Below are 8,165 nucleotides of genomic sequence, written 5' to 3'. Positions count from 1 at the left end.
CAGCAGAACAAATATATTTGAGTTATTTAGCAGAAAAGATCCTGGACCATGTAAGACTTGGGCTTGAATCCTAGCCCTGTCTCTATGGTTCTCATTTATGGGAAATAAAGAATAGGGAGAAGAATATTTGTCTTAAGTCCTCCTTAGGGAGGCTGTGAGAATCAAATGTAATAACATCTGTGAAAGAGTTTTAAAAATCAATAAGAATAATATAATGTGTTTGTAATAATATAATATAATTTTTGAATGTAGTTTATAATACTCAATTCTATATGCAAGTAAAGCATTCCAGCCTTAACAATTCCAATTTATCTTCCTTTATTCCAGTTCCTTCTAGTAGTACAATAGAAGCATTGTATTATCATTTTGAGATAAAGTTACTGTATTATATTTTAGGATACCTTATTGTATTATCATTTTGAAATGAAGTCATAAAAAGGTTTCATCTTCCTTTCTACTTCCCTTTCTTTTAAAAAATGATGTTTCCCTTAAATAGTAAGCAGGCTGGCCCTGGAAATGTTTCAGCATAATGTGGGTTTTCCCCTCGCTGGTCCGTCAGAGGTTGAAAGGTACGTCAGCTGCTTCCTGCTAAATGGGATGGAAGGAGTTAGTTGCACTGTCTCTGTAGCCCCCAGATTGCTGAGTCTCATGACACCCTCTCTATTTCTCCTTTTTCCTGCCCCTGGAAGTGTGCTCAGGCTTTGGAGGGGGTCAGAGCAGAAAACGTAGTCTGCAGCATCTGTCTGGTTCTTCTCCCCTTTTCCAAATTTCAAATCTGGCATGAAAAGAGACACAATTATAAAACTAAATAGGACTCTTAGATTACTCAAAAATATTCATTTCCTTTGTTCTGTCTCTAGTTTTGACACACAGCAACTTTGTGTAAGTGTCTATTAAACATCAAGGCTCATTAAAAAAAGGAAAGAAATGTTAGCGAGTCTAGATAATAAACACTTCAAGATTTATTAAAAACGTAGCATAATCTCCTCTTGGGGGTACTTTTTCTGTTTACAGAAATAATAGAAGTTAATCATAAAAATATGATAATATGGAAAAGCACAAAGAAGAAATAAACTGTCCATTAATCCACTATTCAGAGATAATCCTTATTTTATTTTTAGAATATCTTTCCAGTTTTATTTTCTTTGTAAGTCTGTGTACATATGTGTACATACTCCTTTTTCACATGCTGTATTTAAAACCATACTGTAAGTATGTATTATAGTCTATACTTAACATTCACTATATCGTCAAGTATTCTTCCGTAGTACAGTTCCTGGAACAGAGTAGGTGTTGAGTAAATATTTGCTGAGTTAATAAATTATTTTTAATGCATGCAAAATATTCTATCATATGAAAATATTATAATTGATTTAATAAGTTCCCTCTCTTTTCCATTTTAAAGTAGAAATAGCATGGGGAATGGTGAGAAATTATTTGTATAATTATGGCCACATCGAGGCAGGGAGAGACATGCTCTGCAATGAAGGCAGTTAAGCCATATAAAGCCCTCTATGGAGGAAGGCCTGAGGGAAGGAGCATGGAACTTTCAATAATTTATGGAGTTTAGGTCAGATCACTCAGAAGCTTCATTTATTAAGCCTGGACTGATGTAAAGAGAGGGCCCTAACGTGAGTCCAGTAGTCCTACACTCTGAATTCCCTAGTAAGAATGCTTTCAGCTGCAAGAAACATAAGCCCAACTCAAACTGGCTTAAACAATAAGGACTGAATCATATGAGTGAAAATCCAGAGGTAGGTCAAACTTCAGGTGTGGTTTGATCAAGCTTTTTGCTTTATTTTTCCTGTTATTGTCACAGCTCTGTATTCCTCTATTGCCTGATTTTGTTTTCAGGCTAGTTCCACTGGAGGTCTTTGGATGGCTACTATTGGCCATCATCAGAGCTATAATGCTTTCTTATCCACAAAGAAGTAAGGAAGAGAATAAAGAGTGGACTTGATATGTCTCATAAAAAAAGGGAGTAATTTCCCCTGGAGGCTCCAGAAATTTCTCCTATGTTTTGTTGTCTGCAATGGGCCTAGACATCTCCATTGTGAAGCCAATTACTGACAAAGGTCAATAGGACTAACTCACACTAAACAGCCAGGGTGAAATAATTATTATGTGTACTGCATTCTGGTGTCACAAACAATCACAAAGGCTTAACAATGAACATTTATTTAGCTCATAGGTCTGTGCATTGCCTGGAGGTTGTCCGGTATAGAATGGGCCCAGCTGATGGGACTTGGCTGGGTTGCCTCTGCTCACATATCTCTTCTTCGCTGCTCCATATAGCCTCTTCTCCTGGGACCATAGGCAAGTTCTTCTCATGGTGATGGTAGACGTGAGAGAAGGCAAGTAGAAGCATGCAAGGTCTCTTCAGGCTTAGGTTTTGAAGTGACACACCGTTGCTTCTGTCCCATTTTATTGGTCACAGCATGTCACCCAGCTGAACTTAAAGAGGAGAAGAAATATACTGTGTCTGGTAGGTGGAAGAACTTCAAAATCCCATGGCTCAGGTTGTGGGCAGTGCAAAGAGGAGGGTGAGGTAGCAAGTAAGCACTTGTCTTCAATGAAAAGTTCAACGTTGCGCCAAGATATTGAATCAAGATAAACGATATCTTAATAAAATGCGTTTTAAAATAAAAAACAATGCAAAAAAAAATCCATTATGAGCAAAATACCAAAATTTAAAAGACAGGATCGGTATAGAGAAGGGTAAAGAATCAGGGCCAACAGCTTACTTTACCATAGACCACCAATCACAATGTTCCCTTTATACGACTCTCAGGCCTCAGCCTTAGGAGGCATAAAAATAACTCTGTCCTCTTGAGGTTTGTCTGCCTGTTTCCTTCTAGGTCTGCAGCTCAAATACCCAGTTATCCTAGAAATCTTCAAGAAGTTTAATAGGAAAACTATCCATAAGAGATCCTGATGAATAAAATATTTCTTTAGATTTCTTTGTTAAAAATAAAAAAGAAATAAGAAACAAAAATCAAGTTCCATTCAATGGTTCTTGTACATTTCTCTTTTGCTAGTCTGACAGTTGGTACAAGTTCCAGAAAAATTAAAAGTAATGGGGTAGCACAGGGAGTGTCTAGAGACCAAGTCTGATAATGTTTTTAGATGTTATTTGCAGTACTTGTCTTGACAAAGTGCAGGGAAAGTCTTTTTGGATCAATCACAAGTTATGCCATGGGTGCTTAGCTTTTTATAAATGAGATTGGCTTAGGAATTCAAGACCGTATGTTGGTGCAGGGAAACCTTTCTCCTGTCTTGTGCGGTGAGTGATGTGCTGATCCGAGCACTGAGGATGCCAGCGGGAAGGGAAGACGTCCCAAGTTCATAGCGCTCATTGTGTGTGGAACTGCCATGGGCCCGTGGGCTGCCACAGGATTATGCGGGAAATACTTTGCAGAGAAACCAGAAGGAAAAAAAGATTGGATCCAAAATTCTAGGATTGTTTTATTTAAAAAGCAAATCCCTTCTCTAGCTTGACATACTAGAGCTGTAATTTATTTCTTCTTAATGTATCCCAGTGGGTATCATATGCTGGGTCATATGGCGGCGACAATCACCTTGCCACCTCATCTGACACTACCTCCCCCAAATCCAGTTGCACCCAAAAACTTACGGAAAGGAGGGGTTGGGTGGGGGCTGGCGCCAAACCAAGGAGAAATAAGAATTTTGTTATGTGGTGAGAACTGACCAATTGCTAAGTGAACTGTTAGCCTCCAAACATTTCCCATGATGGCCGGCTATGGAGCCTAAAATATTCATCCTTACAGTTTTTTATGTAAGTACTTAAGGCATTGCATCTCCCAGAGGTTTGTCAAAAGGCCAACATGCTAACAGTTAACTCAGAGACTGACAGATTTGTAGTGACAGAGCAGCCAATGGGATTAAAAATGGAGACAGAGAGTGAGTGTAAATCCTTCAAAGCTGGATATTATGGAGGAAAGCAAGTATCATTAGAGAAAAGTGTGAACATGAGTGAGATGTTTAGAGAAAACTATTGGGAGGGGCAGAAACAAAATTGGTTCCAGGTAACTGTATGGTGACAGACCTAAACATCAATGTTAAGAGACTAACACAGGGTGGTAAGTATGATTTCCCAAGAATAACCAAGATTTGGAGTAAATACAGCAAAGGAAGGGATACACTTTATACAAATCAATATAGCCGTTAAAAATAGTTTGCTAGCATGTTTTATTCCCAACCCCCCCTAAATTCTCCCTTAGAAATCTATTTTATACACAGACTTGAGTTACCCCTTTCTAAAAACCCAGATGCAATTATGCCATTTCCTTGATTTATAGTAAAACGGTTTTGTAAATTCTCACTGTCTATAAACTAAAATTTAGACTTCCCTGCATGGCATAAAATATTCTTTAAAATTCTGCTTTATTCTACTTCATCCAAAATCCAAAATAAATACTTACTGAGGGCCCACTGTGTGCTCTTTCAGGATCTCCATGACACTGGTGAACAAAGCATTCCCCACACATGCTTCCCACACTGTAACATACAGGCCCCTGCTTATTCCCATATTGAACCTTACCATGACCTTTGTCTCAGAACTCCTATTCATCCTTTAAGACCCAACTCACATGTAGCTCTTCTCTGCAGTCTTCCCTCACAGGCCAGGCAGGAATAGTTGCCCCCTTCTCTGTTGTCAAATAGCTGATAGTTTGTATTTCAAATATAGGACTTAGGATTTATTATAATTGCTTATCTATACTTCCAATTGGTTTGTAAAATCAGTAATGGGGGGTGGGCTAGAAACAGAGTAGGCAGCTACTCATGGAAGTAAATGAGCAAAGAAATGAATGAAGGAGACACATCTGCATGGAAAAACACCAACCTGGAAAGTGAGGGCACAGGATGAATGGGATTGATGAGTGAAGGAGAGAGAGAGAGACCTCCAAACAGTTCTAGCTCTGGGTGGGGTGTTTTGGAGGACTTAGTGCTAAAGAGGAGACTATGGAAGATAAGCTAGGAGGTGATTTGAACCCCTCAGGAGCAGAGTTCTATCTGCTTATGACATCAGTCATGCCCTAGGCACCATGCTAAACTCTCAGATGTGACTGGCATTGTGTCTAGTAAGATAAGTGCTTATATGTGTTTGAGTGTGTGTGTGTGTGAATGTGAGTGTGTGAGGGACAGGGAACAGGGAGAAGAGGCTGTAGCACAGCCAAGTTTGAAACTAGGTGAGCAAAGAGAAAATTAAAGAAAATACAGGGTGGGATCTGGCAAATGTGTCTGTGTCCATTTGGCATTCCTCTTCTGTGTGATTCAGCGTGTGTGTGTGTGTGTGTGTGTGTGTGTGTGTGTGTGTGTGCGCTCACACGCGTGCGTGTGTGTATTTGGGAAGATGGGGTAAGGAACAGTGGAGGGTTGCCACATGTCCTTAAAGAGGCAGAACTATGGCAGAAAGTGAGTAGAAGTGATAGTGACTGGGGGTGGGAACAAGACAGAGAAAATGGCAGACACTCCCAGGCACAGGTCAAGAAAAACAGTGATGGTAGTCTCCTCTGGACATCTCATTCCTTTTAGAGCAGAGCCCCAGAAAATTTCCTGACTTAGCTTGTTGATAATTTCATTTCCCAGATGATGCAGAAGGGGCTAGGGAAACTGTTCCCTTCAATAAACTTTAACGAACAAGGCAACACTTGAATTCACACAGTGCTACTTATGGGCACCTTGGGAGAAAGCGTGGCATAGCTGGCAAGGGAAACTCAGCTGTGTATGGTGTTTATGCACTTTAAATTTTCAGAGTGCTGATTTCTTAAAATTCAGGGGAAAGATGGACAGAATCCATGGCCCAGGATTTGGATGAGAGGGAGGCTCAAGAAAGCCTGACGACCTCATAACTGGGACTCATATTGTGTAATTACAACGGGTATAATTGAAAATAAAAGGGAGCCCATACTCCCCTGCCACACCCAACAGAATGAATGTGCTAGGAGCTCTCCAATGAGCTTTAGATCTCAAGGGACAGGTACAAACGCTGGTGTGAAAAACATGTAATCAAGATCGAAACCAATAAGGAGCATGGTCAGCATAAGAATAGTGTCAGAAATCTCAAAACCCCAACTGAGCCAGCGTAGGGGGTATAGGGGAGAGGGAAGGCTGAACTGAGGAAGAGCTACTTAGACTAGGACTGGAAGAGGAGGGTGGAGAGGGCAGAGAGCAGCAGGGGGTGGAAGTCCGCCCAGTTAAGGAACCGAAAGTTGGCCATGACCTTGGGACATGGAGAGCTGAGCAAGTGGCTTAGAGAAAGCAGAACCCTTGAACTTTCTGTTTCGTTTTAGTCATTTTGGTCAATAAGAATAAATTTGAGGTCGAAATATTGGAAAGGGGTATCAAAAGAACACCTAACTCTTCACAATGAGAGCAAGGTCTTCCTCTTGAGCCATTGGCTCCTAACTTCTTCACTTTGGGGGGTCCCATGCCAAAGAGTTCAGGGTTAATGGCCCTTTCAGGAGCACCTACTGCCAACTTGTGACCTGTTTGACCTTTCAACTTTTATGTTTAAAAGCACTGGTCTAGCAGAAAACAACATAAGAACTTCCAATGAGTGGTTTTATAAAAAGTTTTGTTTCAATGGTGCAAATTAAGTAGATTGAAAAACAACCTGAGTTTTCATTTACCGGAAATGGTTTGATGAAACCTGCTGGGAAAACAGTGTCCTAGGAGAACTAAGCTATTAATGATCACAATTGAATTTTTAGGCCTGGACAGGCTATTTGTTTTTAGGAGCAAATTCTAGGCAGCCATATTCCTCTGAGGTAGGAGTACATCTTAGGTCAAAAGTCCACTGACCACTGTTATAATTTTTAAAGCCTAATGGGTAGAAGAAGGGATGGATATACAGAGATATTTATTTTAGCATTGTTTGGAGAGACACAGAAGTAGAAAGCAGCAATCAGTAGGGGAACGGAGGAACGTCGGTGGTGTGGAATACTGTGTGACCAGCAAAAGAAGCAACTAGAGGATTGTCCATGGCGCATACTGAGTGAGCCAAGTAAGCAGTGGAATAAAGTGTGCACTGCTTTCCTATTTGTAAAAAGAAACAACAAACACTCTAACTTCATGCATATGTATTATATCTAATTGTGTAAGCATGGATAGGGATATTACCTCAGGAAAGGAAAATGGAGGGAGGTTAGGAAGAGAAATAATGTTTAATTTCATCATGGATTGTCTTATTTAGTTAAATAAGTCTGAATTACTTTTGAAACTTGAAATTTGATTTCTAAGTACGTTAAAGAAACAATTTGAACCAGGTCTCAAAAGGAAGAAGAAACAAGGAAAAATGTCATGGTGATTTTACATCCTATTCTAGAATATAAATCTGCATTTTAAAGCGATCTGATGTGAGAAAAAAAAGGATCCAAGCTCTCCACTCATGAATCTTCGGGAGAATTAAACAACAAATCATGTTCATCCAATGGCCATGAGTTCTCTGGCCATGGAGTGAAGACTAAATTGATGTTGGAGAAATGCAAGGAACAGAGGATGGATAAATCCACCCCTGAGATCCTTCCTTATTTAGGCCATTTCCAAATACTCCCGAAAGCCTCAGTATTTGTGTTTGCATTTGGTAGCACCTGTGAGTGCTTACATCTTATTGGCGTGCATTGTCTAATGTATCTTTTTTTATATCAGTCATATTCCAACTTAAATTATGTGCTACTGGGTTCATAGCGTGTATTTACTATCTTTTTTAAAATTATATTTTTATTGATTTCAGAGATGAAGGGAGAGAGCTAGAGATAGAAACATCAATGATGAGAAAGAATCATCGATTGGCTGCCACCTGCACGCCCCACACTGGGGATCAAGCCTGCAACCTGAGCATGTGCCCTGATTGGGACTCGAACCATGAACTGTGAACCGGTTCATAGGCTCATGCTCAACCACTGAGCCACAGCGGGCCCAACTATTTGCTTTCTTTAGTGTCTTTTTCAGTTGCCCACTACAAGAGTCTGAGCCTGACAGTTTTTTGCCAAATGAGATGGGAGAATCTAGGAAGAAGGAAGTGTGGAGGTGGATCCTGTTGGGCTGACCAAATTTCAAGGGTTATTTTCAGATTCTACAATATAAGAGAAAAGAAACCACTCTCTTAAATGAAGAGCCTTCAGCACCCCTAGCCAAGTCCC

General features: G+C 40.1%; 1 long non-coding RNA gene across 1 annotated transcript; it reads right to left on the bottom strand.

Annotated features, from left to right (window-relative positions):
• Positions 1-294: 294 nt before the first annotated feature.
• LOC114228954 (uncharacterized) lies at positions 295-4,852 on the bottom strand. The gene is made up of 2 exons (XR_003615056.2): positions 4,611-4,852; positions 295-775 (listed from the first exon to the last, which is right to left on the bottom strand). It is a non-coding gene; the product is annotated as an uncharacterized LOC114228954 (long non-coding RNA).
• Positions 4,853-8,165: the final 3,313 nt, after the last annotated feature.

This window comes from Eptesicus fuscus, chromosome 10, assembly GCF_027574615.1.
Source record: "Eptesicus fuscus isolate TK198812 chromosome 10, DD_ASM_mEF_20220401, whole genome shotgun sequence".
Lineage (NCBI taxonomy): Eukaryota > Metazoa > Chordata > Mammalia > Chiroptera > Vespertilionidae > Eptesicus > Eptesicus fuscus.
Note: the sequence above shows the minus strand (reverse complement) of the source record. Positions and strands in the feature narration are given on the sequence as shown.